Source organism: Bos mutus, chromosome 1, assembly GCF_027580195.1.
Source record: "Bos mutus isolate GX-2022 chromosome 1, NWIPB_WYAK_1.1, whole genome shotgun sequence".
Lineage (NCBI taxonomy): Eukaryota > Metazoa > Chordata > Mammalia > Artiodactyla > Bovidae > Bos > Bos mutus.
In genome coordinates, this window is record NC_091617.1 from 91,643,021 (window position 1) to 91,655,280 (window position 12,260).

The following is a 12,260-nucleotide window of genomic DNA, read 5'->3' on the forward strand; positions in this document are numbered from 1 at the left end:
GCATTTTCAAAGTTACAGAAAAGAAGCAAATGTCATCTTGCATTTAAAAGTTGCAATTCAGGTAATTTTTAATTATTCTGAATTTAAGAGTGATATAGGATTACTATAATCCAGTCTCCACATGATGCCAATGATTTTACACCTGTTCTTCAAAATGTATTGCCATGAAATAAAACATGCACTGGACTTAAAATACCATTATACACAAAAGAATTAATATAGAAAATTTCAAATGTTTACATGTTCAAAAGATCAATGACTCCTAGGACATGAGTGTGAAAAAAAAATTTGCAAACAAGGTCATATTCTTGCCAATATTGTTTAAAATATCAAAGTAGTAAAAACAGAGGAAATAAAATACAGTTTAATTTTATAAAATTCTGATAATTAAAAACTTTAAAAGTGATTAAACTCCCAAGTAAATATAGAAATATTGTGTGATCCTGTAACAATTTGAAATACTAGTGGTAAAGTATCCATCTGCCAATGCAGGAGCAACAGGAGACGTGGGTTTGATTCTGGGTTGGGAAGATCCCATGGAAGAGGAAATGGCAACCCACTCCAGTATTCTAGCCTGGAGAATCCCATGGACAGAGAAGCCTGGTGGGTTACAGTCCATAGGGTCGCAAAGTGTTGGACACAACTGAGCACACACACACATTATAAACACTGTCAAATATATGTTCACATTATGTCCAAAAAAATGGTAAAAATATTTTAATAAGGAGTAAAAAGTAGAAAAAGTAAGACTCAATCACTTATTAAAAATATATTTCCATAATAAGGAAATTAATGTGAAAATCACAACTAATTTCATTTTCTATTTATTGGTCCAACTTGGCTTACTTTATAGACCAAAGTAATGAGCACCTTGAAAAAGAGGAATTTTGCAGTTACAATTGGGAAACCATCATAACTACCATCCAAAAGCAAGTAAATTATGAATAACATTATGAATAAGAGTATTTGAAACTAGAACTAGTCCTATTCATAATGGACTTTTCATGCATCAAAGTATAATTATTCAACTGAATAGAAGCTGATTTTAAAATATTGGCATGCGGGCCCAAACGCCATCAACCAGCACTATTACTATGCATAATAGTATGCAACTCTACAAATCTGCTGTCTTATATTTACCAGATAGTATTTTAAAACTAGACAGAATACTGACACACAAGATTTGTGCAGGTGGAGGCTAATACAAAGCCTTTAATAGAACATGATCTTTTGGGATCATAAACTACTTATGGTTTGTAAAATTCAAAGGGAGAGAGGGAACAGAAAAAAAACACTAATATTACCTGGGTGCCTTCTATGATACATATAGAAATAGCATCTATTACCAAAAATCAACAGCTAAACGTCTATATATTATGCAACTTGTGAAAGAAGTGTTAGTTGCTCAGTCATGTCCAACTCTTTGAGACCCCATGGACTTAGCCCCCTAGGCTCCTCTGTCCACGGAATTTCCTAGGCAAGAATACTGGAATGAGTTGCCATCTCCTTCTCCAGGGGATTTTCCCAACCCAGGGATCAAACCTGGGTCTCCTTCATTGCAGGCAGATTCTTTACCATCTAAACTACCAGGGAAGCCATTATGTAACTTAAGATCTTTAAATCATCTGTAAGTAGTAAATATTTATTTGTTGACACCAAAATGTAAGTTCCAGATCATTACACCCATCATTTAACTTAATCCTTGCAGTTACTCAGTTAAATTAGTGTACCTACTTATACTTCCCAATTTTCTGGGATTCAGGGAAACTGAGTCCCAGAACACTGGGCAATTTATCTAGAATCATACTAGCAAGTAACAGAGTTAAACACAGATCATTCTAGTGCCAGGTCTCTGCTTTTATCAAGCATCCCACCGCCTACCATATGGAAAAGCATGCACTTGGCATGACTCTTTATTTAATGATAAATGATGACCAGAGTCTCAAAGGAAACACTTTTCTGGTGTATATAGCATGAGGATTCAGTAGCCAATCACTTCAAATCAAACCTCCAAATCTAGTCTTTCACTGAGGAAACCCTGGCTTCTGAGGGAAAGACAGCCAATCCCAAAGTAATTTGCCTCTATAAGGAAGTAGTCTATTACCTTGCCCTAAATAATGCAGTATTCAGTTATTACTTCCTGCCAGAGTGACAGTTTAAGCACAAGGCATTAAAAAACTGTTTTCTCCTGTTCTAGCTATCTGTTATTTATTGCTTCATACACCACTTGTCTGAAAGTGATGGATAAATATTTGAAGGGAAAGATGCATCATTCTGGATGCTCCATGAAATTCAAGATGGTTAAAGTCAATGTTTCAGGCTCATCTACTTCTAGCTTTCTTTCTATAATGAGGTAAAAACAAGCTTTAAGTGTGTTTAAAGACTCTTCTAGTTTAAAAAAGAAAGAAAAAGAAAAATAGCTTTATCAGTTTCTGTATCAAGTTCTAAAAGATAGTTTCTATTCCAATATGCTAAAGATTATTTTTCCAATTTTGGGAAAAATAAATGTACCTGAAACAATTAAATTGTCTTTCTGACTACAAGATTTTGAGATTATGACTCATTCTTTGGATTATGTTTTCACATAACAAAAAGAAAAGTAACCAAATACTGGCACAACCCACATAGTCACAGGCTACTTCTGTGATGAGAGTGAAACTCACAGCTGCACATAAAAGATCTTTAATTATGGCTGATTTGCATTGTTGAATGGCAGAAACCAATACAACATTGTAAAGCAATTTTCCTCCAATTAAAAAATTTTTTTTAATTCTTAAAACCAAGATTAATGTATTTATAATACTACTTGCAATACTCTTAAACACTGCTGTACTTTAGCCAGCAACGGTGCTAAGATATTTTTAACCTAATTTGTCACACTTAATGTGATAGTTCTTATCCGTGATAACTAGAGGCTCTCCCTGCCTCCTTAAGTATTTGTTTAAAAATACCTCAGTGAAGCTTTCCCTTCTTACTTTCCTTAAAACTGCAACATCTCCTTTCTTCATACTGTCTACTGTCTTTCCTTCATTTTACTTTTTCCCATAGAATTTATCACTATCAGATATCGTATACATTCTACAAATGTATTTGTTTATCTCCTATCTCTCCCAATGTAAATGTAATCACCAAGAAGCCAAACTTATTGTGATTATTTATGATTTATTTACACTATTTTCTTCAGGGTTGTAGCCCAAAGCCTATGACAGTAGCCCATCATTGCTACTGGTATATTATTAATCCATTTTTTTTAAAGTACAAAACTAAAAGACATACAAAAGTGACTTACTGAAGTCATAAAGCAAATAACTACTGAATCAGGTTTATGGACTCTCAACTTGAAACCTCTCTAATTCTCTATACTGCTTCTGGAAAACACAATCATCCTAACCAAAGTTTGCCTATTTGTTCTACAGATTTATAGATCTTTGAATAAATAATAAACAGGTTTAGAAATTATAGCAAATAAATCACCCTTTAAATACCCTTCATGACTGGTCCTCTTTGAGAAGGTCATCCATGTAGATGAGCAGGTAGCTTTGGAAGGCACACAAATGGGGTGTGAGGGAGAGCAGGGATCAGCTCAGACCATCTGTATCAACCCTGGAAATCAATGTGTTGACAGATGTCACTGCCTGTTTTCCCTCATAACCAGTAACCTGAATGTCATGAAACATTTGGTGAGATAAGGAAATGAAGTATGCACAAAATTTAAGCTTATGTAGGAACGTTATTAGAAAAGAGAAAACAGTGAAAAACTACACATATTTGAAATCTTTATATACCATATGATACATATTTAATATACACACTCATTCTGCAATATGTATTTGTCTTGTTTATTTTATTTTTCAACTTTCTCTAGCCCATTTTGAAAATAAAATCAAGTAATTCAGTTTCCCATTATACACACCACATATATGCACTTATATTCTATCTTTTCAAGCTTTTAAACCACAGTCAGAGACAGAGCAAAGATTAGTCAGCATTTGAGGAACATGATGAGGAGAATATATTTTGCTCTTGACATAACAGAGAGAGATGATTAAATTAGGAAAGGAACTACTTCAAAGAAAGTATCATAGCCATAAAGAATGGTTGAAATAATCAATATTCACCCAACTGCTCAAAGTTTTCCTACTGACCAATTTCTTCTCATCAGTCCCTTGGACTAGAGTGACAGGTATGTTAGGGGTTGTAAGGTTGGAATTTTAAAGTTTAGCAGAGCTGAGTACCTTTTGAGAAAGTTTTTCTGAACCATTGTTTACTCTTTTGTCCATAAACACTACTAATATAGTAAAGAATATGTAACCTAAAGAAAACAGAAACTGACCAATAAATGATGTTAAGCATATGTGAGGGATGAATCTATGGGAAATGAGAATAGTTACTCCCTAGACATTATTAGTCACTCAAAAGTATGTCATGTCATAATGAGCTCCTCCAAGTGGTGAGTGTAAAGTAGAACCAAAAATAAACCCACCTCTTCAGAAAGTGAAAAAAAGTAAATATGAATCAATTCCTTACCCAGGGAAACTGAAAATTATGTAACTGGACCCAAAAAGTTCTATTAGGAAGACTCATTTAGCTTTATGAACTGGCAGATTCCACCTGAAATCCAAGGGACCTGATTATAAAACATGTTATATAAGAACATCATAAAGATAATCTGTAGCTTCCAAAGTTGGTTGTAACTCACCTCCAATTCTCTGTTTCTGTTTAGTAAACACAGGGCTACTGAAGTAAAGAACGTAATAATTTCTCTACAACCACCACTCTTCAAACTGATTTGTTTTTTTAACACTAACTTTGGGGTAAGTCAAAATCTTGCTAATGGCAGTGGCTGAAAATATCAAAGAGGGATACAGGCTGAAAAAAAAAAACAGTGAATCATGAATCAAATGTTTGAATATATTTTTCGATTCCTATCTTTTTGAAAATGGAAAATAACAGGAAAAGTGAGGATACATTTTTAAGTATAAATGTATCACACAAACTTGGGAAAAATATTAGGTTTAAATGAGATGGAAATTTAAAATACTTAAATATTTCTAAAATTTACTCTAAGATGACATAAGAGATAATAAAAATATGGCTCAGGTTTCCTCCAAAAACGAGAACCACAGAGCTCTTGTGTATTCCAATTAAAGAGCAATCCTACTAAGTATCTTATTAATGACATCTGAGCAAGTCCCTAAATGATTAATAATGAAAGTCATATTTTAATGTTGTTTAAATAATGTTTTAATTTAACCAACAAAATGAAAAATTACAATAATATTTGTGTTTCAGAAATATGTAGCTTGTTTTTTTAATGAGTAAGCATTACATATATAATACATTACCTTTCAATTACACTATAGGAAAAGCTAATTAAAAAAAAAAAAAAACACTCTACCATAATATATTTAAAAGCTGCCCAAAATGGCATATCATACTGAAAGTTTTAGAGTGACATCCACCACATTCAATAGGCATAACCTTATGCTAATAACTATCCTTTCAACTTCAGAATTCCTGAGTTAATCAGTCACTTTTTGGTCCAGGGTAAAATTGCTCAGTTTTTCTTTTACCCACTAATCAAGAACTACAAGCTTATTTGAACACTGGCTTTGCATGCATAGGAATCACACAGTCTCTGTAACATATGCATACATAAGTGGGTAAGAAGGGAACCCTAAGCCCCTCAACACAAGCCCGCAAGTAGAGATGCAGGACAGTCTCTACGAAGGGAGCTGCCCTGTTATATACAAAAGGTATCATGGCATCAGAGTTAGGATCTAAGAGAACAGATCATCCTGAAAGGTGACTGTTTTCAATACCTATCTTTTCTTAAAAGTATATTATAAATGTACTATTATATAAAATTATAAGTTCAAAAGTATTATCATAGAATGTAGTTTTATCCTCTTCACACATTATATGCAAATTAAAAATTACTTCTGATAATGCCCTGAAAAAATTACTGAGGAAAATTAAATAGAATAAGCCCGCAAATCAAAGGAAATGCTTAAGCCAATGATCAAGCTATTTATTTTTCTCTGTTCTGAAACACTGATTTTGTCTTCCAAAGATAAACTGCTCTCAGCACTTGTTCGGTCATTGTCTTAAGGGCATGGTAACCAAAGGTCATACACCACTAATTAATCAACTGCAGACTCATTTAGGACCCCTGAAATAACTCTGCTAGGTCTCCAATCTTTCTCTCCACAGCAAAGAAGGCCAACTATTAAATATAAACATAACTATCCCTAAGTAATATTATTGCCTCATCTGTATGTTATTTCTGTGATAAGAATAATACTGTGTAGTACATCAGATATTAGTGATTGATGAAAGATGTTTGCCTTTGAGGGTTTTTTAAATTAATTTATTTTAATTGCAGAGCAATTACTATATAATATTATGAAGTTTTTTGCCATACATAGACATCAATCAGCCACGGGTACACATGTGTGTCCCCAAGCTTGAACCCTACTCCCACCGTCTTCCCCACCCCATCCCTCTGGGTTGTCCCAGAGGACCGGCTCTGAGTGTGCTGTTTCATGCATCAAACTTGCACTGGTCATCTATTTTATATACATTAATATACATTTTTCAATGTTATTCTCTCAAATCATCCCACCCTCGGCTTCTCCCACAGAGTCCAAAGGTCTGTTCTTATAGGAAATATTTAGAAGGATTTAACACAGTTTTTAAAAATTTGGTTTCTAATCCTATCTTCTTCTCTTTCTTCATCCCAAAACCATGCAGATATTTTAAGACCAACTATCAGAAATCTTACAAATGCACAGAGAAAGAACAAATGAGTAATATCTCCCTATGTATATCCCTGAAAAAGTTCTAAGATCATGGCACATAGAAGGCAGAAGAATCAATCTAACAGTGAAGAGAACCAATACACTTAAAGACAGTATCATTGAATAATGGAGGGAGATGGGCACCAAAGGTTCTATATGATGTACGATAAAACATGGTTCACTTTCAGAAATAATGGTGTTCAAAATATTAGAAGAGGAAACAATAATAGCTCTTTCACCATGAATCTTTTTTTCATATTATAGGAATATCTTGATAAATCAAAATGCAAGGACCATTTGGGAATCCAGATTTTAAATCAACTTCTGTAAGTAACTCAAAATATGGTCTTGATTAAGCCATTTAATTTCTTTGGGTCTCAGTTTTCCTAAATATAAAACAAGAGACTGGACATAGACAATCTTTAAGATCATTTTCAACTCTAATACTCTATGATCTGTGTGTTCAAAAACTTGAGGAATGAAGTTTTTATTGCAATATTCTATTACAATACACATATCTATCTGATGTACTTAGACTAGTTATTTTGCATGTAAGTAAAGATGGCCTCAATTTTGAGATCCCTGAAGTCAGAGACCAACCAGAAACCATGAGTATCTATTAACAGTACTGAGCAGGCTCAGTAAATTGACACTTCAATAAAATGAATAACAGGGTGAGAATAAAAGAAGATGGACATTAATAGCTCTGTGAGTGAATGAATCACCTTTGTTAACTGTTCACATTTTAAAAATATACACTTATCTTAGTTATCAAGCAGATAGGGAAATTATGCATGATAAAATTTGTGCTTCAAATAAGCTGGGATAAGGCCATTATTCAAAAATTAACATTACAAAATTTAAATGTCCATTGGAAAATTTTTTAAAGTAGCACTTTTCCTTTCTTTCTCTACTCATTTCAGAAAAATACATTCCAGAAAAATCAAAAAATCCATTAGAGACATTAAAACTTGGAATACTAAAATAAGTTACTGAGAAAATAATAGCAAATGAAGCAACTGACAAACAACTAATCTCAAAAATATACAAGCAACTCCTGCAGCTCAATTCCAGAAAAATAAATGACCCAATCAAAAAATGGGCCAAAGAACTAAATAGACATTTCTCCAAAGAAGACATACAGATGGCTAACAAACACATGAAAAGATGCTCAACATCACTCATTATCAGAGAAATGCAAATCAAAACCACAATGAGGTACCATTTCACCCCAGTCAGAATGGCTGTGATCCAAAAGTCTGCAAGCAATAAATGCTGGAGAGGATGTGGAGAAAAGGGAACCCTCTTACACTGTTGGTGGGAATGCAAACTAGTACAGCCACTATGGAGAACAGTGTGCAGATTCCTTAAAAAACTGGAAATAGAACTGCCATGTGATCCAGCAATCCCACTGCTGGGCATACACACCGAGGAAACCAGAAGGGAAAGAGACACATGTACCCCAATGTTCATCGCAGCACTGTTTATAATAGCCAGGACATGGAAGCAACCTAGATGTCCATCAGCAGACGAACGGATAAGAAAGCTGTGGTACATATACACAATGGCGTATTACTCAGCCATTAAAAAGAATACATTTGAATCAGTTCTAATGAGGTGGATGAAACTGGAGCCTATTATACAGAGTGAAGTAAGCCAGAAAGAAAAACACCAATACAGTATACTAGCGCATATATATGGAATTTAGAAAGATGGTAATGATAACCCTGTATGTGAGAAAAGAGACACAGATGTATAGAACAGTCTTTTTGACTCTGTGGGAGAGGGAGCGGGGGGATGATCTGGGAGAATGGCATTCAAACATGTATAATATCATATAAGAAATGAATCGCCAGTCTAGGTTTGATGCAGGATACAGGATGCTTGGGGCTGGTGCACTGGGATGACCCAGAGGGATGGTATGGGGAGGGAGGTGGGAAGGGGGTTCAGGATTGGGAACACATGTACACCCATGGAGGTTTCATGTTGATATATGGCAAAACCAATATAATATTGCAAAGTAATTAGCCTCTAATTAAAATAAATAAATTTAAATTTAAATAAATAAAATAAGTTACTAAATATTTTATATACTCTTTGGTGATAAAGGCCCCTCTAAACGTGTTCTACAACCACGAAAGTATATAACTACCATGATATATTTAACCAAGATACCCTTACTCGTTCAAAAAATGGTAATGATGTATTGAAAAAGTTTAATATAAATAAGGTTTTAAAATAAAAGTGGTTGACATTAATTGCAGCAATATCTTCTTTTGATCCATCTCCAAGAGTAACAGAAATAAAAACAAAAATAAGTAAATGGGACCTAATTAGACTTGAAAGCTTTTGCACAGCAAAGGAAAACTTAAAAAAAAAGGAAAAGACAACCCTTAGAATAGGGGAAAATATTTGCAAACAAAGCAACAGACAAGGAGTTAATCTCCAAAATATACAAACAGCTCATGCAGCTCAATATTAAAAAAAACAACCCAATCAAAAACCAGAAGAATAACTACATAGACATTTCTCCAAAGAAGATATACAGATGGCTAAAAAGAACATGAAAAAATGCTCAGTATCACTAATTATTAGAGAAATGTAAATAAAAACTACAATGAGTTATCACCTCACACCAGTCAAAATGGTCATCACCAAAAATTCTACAAACAATAAATGTTGGAGAGGGTGTGAAGAAAAGGGGACTCTCCTACACTGTTGATGGGAATGTAAATTAGTACAGCCACTATGGAGGACAACATGGAAAACAGAGCTACCATATGATCCAGCAATCCAACTCCTAGGTGCATATCCAGAGGAAACTATAATTCAAAAAAATGTGTACACCCCAATGTTCACTGAAGCACCATTTACAATAGCCAGGACATGAAAGCAACCTAAATGTTCTCTGTCCATCGACAGAGGAATGGATAAAGATTATGTGTGTGTGTGTATATATATATGTATTTATATTTATATAGAAAGTGTTATTTGCTCAGTCATGTCCTATTTGCAACCCCATGGACAGTAGCCCACCAGGCTTCTCTATCATGGAAATCTTCAGGCAAGAATACTGAAGTTGGTTGCCATTTCCTGCTCCAAGGGATCTTCCCAACCCAGGGATCAAACTCATGCCTCCTGCATTGGCAGGTGTATTCTTTACCATCTTTACCATGAGGGAAGATGATATATATATATCCACATATGTACATACACATATATAATATATACATACATTTGTATTGCATATGACTTGTATTTTGTATATGACTTGTATATTATATATGACTGCATATTATATATGACCGAATATTACTCAGGCATAAAAAGAATGAAATAATACTATTTGGAGCAATATGGATGGACTTAGGGATTATCATTCTAAGTCAAGCAAGCCAGACAGAGAACAGAGAAATAAAATATCATATGATATTGTTTATATGTAGAATCTAAAAATGAAAAGAAAAAAAAAAGATACAAATGAAATTATATCCAAAGCATAAAGAGGCTCACAGACATAGAAAACAAATTAATGATTACCAAAGGGGAAATGTGGGGGGAGGGATAAATTAAGAGGTTTGGGGTTAATAAAACAAGTGCCTGCATGCAAAGTTGCTTGAGTCATGCCTTCGCGATCCTATGGACTGTAGCCCACCAGGCTCCTCTGTCCATGGCAATAGATAACCAACGAGGACCTACTGTGTAGTGCAGGGAACTATACTCAATATGTTGTAAGAACCTATAAGGGAAGAGAGTCTGAATAATAAAAATAATAGTATTACTGAATACACACACAGTATATTTATATTCAGTGTACACAATATTCAGTGTACACAACTGAATCACTCTACTATACACTTGAAGCTAACAATATTGTAACTCATCTATACTTGAATAGACTAAATAAATAAATTTTTTTAACATTAAAAGTGGAAAATACGTAGAGGGAAAGTCTTGACAGGAAGAGTCTACTACATAAGAACTCTTGTAAATCAATAGATTAAAACCCAACATACTAACAGAAAATTAGGCAAAACACAAATAAGTAAATTATAAAATTCTGATCACTTAAATATAATATAATCTCATTACCAAATCCATATAGTGAAACAAAAATAGGATGTATTGCTCTCAGGTAGATAAAGATAAAACTCTCTACAACAGTCAGAATTATTAAGTGTATGAAAAGTCATACAGAGTTGGTAGAATTTTATGGAAGACTACGTAGTATTTTCAAACTTAAACTTGACATTAGCCTTTGACTCAAAATCTCATTACTGAATCTTTTCTTACGAAAGTAGTCTCACAAGTGAAATTCCTATAGAAGGGAACTGGACAGAAAATTATAAAAATATCCAAATTATTATATGATCCTCATTTGTTCAGACTACAAAAGATGAAGTGAAGATGTTTTGTTCTGTCATTTTATAGTTAAATGCATTTCAGTTATAATTTAATTATAGAGACTTTGAAAAAATGTAAAAACATAAATGATAAAAATGACCCAACCTTCATTCTATTGATTAAAGATACTATTGTGTGGATAGTCTTCCAGTCCATTTCAAATACAGTGTGTGTGCACATAGGGGTGTGTGTGCATGTGTGTGTGTGTGTGTATTTCTGTAAACCACAATTACAATTAGCTAAAGGTGTAGTTCTGCACCATTTTTCAACATAGCATGTTTTACAAGTATCAGTATATTTTAATGAGCAATAAGTAAGCATCCTTGTGTATATTTCTGAATATTTAAGATAAACATGGATTCCAATGTTAAAATATTTTTATCAAGTTTTACTAAATTTTCCTGGATAAGGAAATGGCAACCCACTCCAGTACTCTTGCCTGGACAATCCCATGGATGGAGGAGCCTGGTAGGCTACAGTCCGTGGGGTCACACAGAGTCAGACACAACTGAGCAACTTCACTTTCACTTTTTCACTAAATTTTCCTTACCACTTGAAATTTGTTCAGGTTAGTTTTATTTTGTAGAAACAAAGTGCCTTCAAAAGGAAAAAATAACACCAATCTTTTAATATTTTATGGACTTTTGGTTTTGGTATATTGTATATATCATGAGAATACAAAGCAATGATTTGAATTTTCAATTTACAGTCACTAAATCAAAGAAACATAAAAAAATAGAATTCTAAATATATTATTTAGGTCATTCTATCTATAAATATTCACTATCTCAGAATCTATATAAAGATGTGATCAACAAACATTTTCTGAACAGAATGTAGAATATACTGTCCCTGCTGCTGCTGCTCAGTCACTTCAGTCGTGTGCGACTCTGTGTGACCCCATAGATGGCAGCCCACCAGGCTCCTCTGTCCCTGGGATTCTCCAGGCAAGAATATTGGAGTGGGTTGCCATTTCCTTCTCCAATATACTGTCCCTAGGTAAACAATAACAATGTGAACACCAAGATGTAACAGTATTTCAAATAAACTACTTAA

At 33.8% G+C, this 12,260-nt stretch overlaps 1 protein-coding gene across 5 annotated transcripts in view; it reads right to left on the reverse strand.

Moving 5' to 3' along the window:
* Positions 1–12,260, reverse strand: part of NAALADL2 (N-acetylated alpha-linked acidic dipeptidase like 2) — a 1,605,389-nt gene that overhangs the window by 1,382,724 nt on the left and 210,405 nt on the right. For 2 of the 5 annotated variants that reach the window (XM_070373026.1, XM_070373033.1), the window contains exon 3: positions 3,486–3,603. The exons of the other annotated variants lie outside the window; for them this stretch is intronic. The gene's annotated coding sequence lies outside the window, so the exon portion shown is untranslated. The remainder of the gene's footprint in view (positions 1–3,485; positions 3,604–12,260) is intronic. 5 annotated transcript variants of the gene reach the window in all.